The sequence below is a fragment of the Mandrillus leucophaeus genome, unplaced genomic scaffold (genome assembly GCF_000951045.1).
Source record: "Mandrillus leucophaeus isolate KB7577 unplaced genomic scaffold, Mleu.le_1.0 Scaffold970, whole genome shotgun sequence".
Classification (NCBI taxonomy): domain Eukaryota; kingdom Metazoa; phylum Chordata; class Mammalia; order Primates; family Cercopithecidae; genus Mandrillus; species Mandrillus leucophaeus.
Window position 1 is genome coordinate 47,521 of NW_012110586.1, and position 2,640 is coordinate 50,160.

The following is a 2,640-nucleotide window of genomic DNA, read 5'->3' on the forward strand; positions in this document are numbered from 1 at the left end:
AGCACCTTCTTCACAAGGTGGCAGGAAAGGGAAGTGCTGAGTGAAGGGGGAAGAACCTTTTATAAAACCATCAGATATCATGAGAACTCACTCATTATCACAAGAACAGCATGGGGTAACTGCCCTTCTGATTTAATTACCTACACCTGGTCCTGCCCTTGACATGTGGGGATTTATGGGTATTACAGTTCAAGGTGATATTTGGGTGGGGACAAAAAGCAAAACATCATTCCACACCTGGTCCTTTCAAAACTCATGTCCTCATATTTCAAAACATAATCATGCCCTTCCAAAAGTCCCCCAAAATATTAACTCATTCCAGCATTAACCAGCAGTCCAAGGCCAAAGTATCATCTGAGACAAGGAAAGTCCCTTCAGCCTATGAGCCTGTAAAATCAAAATCATGTTAGTTGCTTCTCAGATACAATGGGGGTACAGTCATTGTATACACCCATTCCAAATATGAAGAATTGGCCCAGAGGAGCTAAAGGCTTCATGCAAGTCTGAAATTCAAATAGAGCAATCATTAAACCTAAAAGTTGCAAAATTATCTCCTTTGACTCCATGTCTTACATCAAGGTCATGCTGATGCAATAGGTGGGCTCCCACAGTCTTGGGCAGCTATGTCCCTGTGATTCTGCAGGGTACAGCTCCCTCCTAGCTGCTTTTACAGGCTAGCATTGAGTGTCTGCAGCTTTTTCAGGTGCACGGTAAAGTCATCTCTGGATCTACTACTCTTAGGTCTGGAGGACAGTGGCACTCTTCTCATGGCTCCATTAGGCAGGACCCCAGTGGAGACTCTGTGTGGGGGCTCTAACCCCACGTTTCCCTCCCATGTGGCCTAGGAGAGGTTCTCCCTGAGGGCCCCATTCCTGCAGCAAAAGTCTGCCTGGACATCCAGGTGTTTCCACACATCCTCTGAAATCTAGTGGAGGATCCCAAACGTCAATTCTTGATTTCTGTATACCTGCAGGTTCAACACCATGTGATAGTTGCCAAAGTTTGAGACTTGCATGCTCTGAATCCACAATCCCAGCTGTACCTTCATGCCTTTTAACTATGGCTGGAGTGGCTAGGACGCAGGGCACCAAGTCCCTAGGCCACACACAGCATGGGGTGCCCAGACATAGGACACAAAACCATTTTTTTCCCCTAGGCCTCCAGGCCTGTGATGGGAGGGGCTACTGTAAAGGTCTCTGACATGCCCTAGATATATTTTCCCTATAGTCTTGGTGATTAACATTTGGCTTCTAATTACTTATGGAAAGTTCTGGAGCTGGTTTGAATTTCTCCTCAAAAAATATGTTGTTTTTTTTTTCGATCACTTTGTCAGGCTGCAGATTTTCCAAATTTTATACTCTAATTCTCTTTTAAATATAAGTTCCAGTTTCACAGTATATCTTTGTAAATGGATAAAATTCAATACTTTTAAGAGCACCAAAGTCAGCTCATGCTTGGCTGCTTAGAAATTTCTTCTGTCAGATGCCCTAAATCATCTCTCTCAAGTTCAGTGTTCCATAGATATCTACAACGGAGGCAAAATGCCACCAGTCTGTTTGCTAAAGCATAGCAAGGGTCACCTTTATTCCAGTTTCCAACAAGCTCCTCATCTCCATCTGAGACCACCTCAGCTTAGACTTCATTGTCTATATAACTAGCAGCATTTTGGTAAAGGCCATTCAACAAGTCTCTAGGAAGTTTCAAAATTTCCCACACCTTTCTATCTTCTGAGTCCTCCAAACTGTTCCAAACTCTGCCCATTACCCAGTTCCTAAGTTGCTTCCACATTCTCAGGTATCTTACAGCAATTCCTCACTACCTTGGTACCAATTTATTGTTTTAATCCATCTGACACGGCTATAAAGAAATACCTGAGTCTGAGTAACTTATAAAGAAGAGAGGTTTAATTGATTCACAGTTCTGCATGGTTGAGGAGGCCTCAGGAAACTTACAATCATGGTGGAAGACATGTCTTCACAGGGTGGCAGGAGAGAGAATGACAGCAAGTAGGGGAAATGCCAGACACTTATAAAACAATCAGATCGTGTGAGACTGACTCATTACTATAAGAACACCATGGGAGAAATCATTCCCATGATCCAATTATCTCTACCTGGTCCTACCCTTGACATGTGGAGATTACTATAATTCAAGGTGAGATTATGGTGAGGACACAGAGCCAAACCATATCAAGCAGGCACCTTCTTTACAGGAGGCAGGAAGAAGAAATGCAGACAGATCAGAAGAACCTCTCATAAAACCATCAGATCTTGTGAGAACTCACTCACTGTTATGAGAACAGCATGGGGAAAGCTGGCTCCATGATTCAATTACCTACACCTGGTTCCCCTTTGACAAATGGGGATCATGCGGATTACAACTCAAGACGATAGTTGGGTGGGGACAAAAAGTCAAATCATATCACCCCTAAAAAAGTAACTTGCTAAAAAGACCCCCTAAATATTATGTCATATAACCCAGTGGGACACTATCTAGTTTTGTATACAACCTAGAAAATTTATCCTAAGACTTACTTTTTAACTTGTATGTGCATGTGCACATACACTAACATTTGCCTGAGAATCATGATTTTAAGCATTTCCAAATTATAATTTAACATGAAATATGGCTATTTATAAT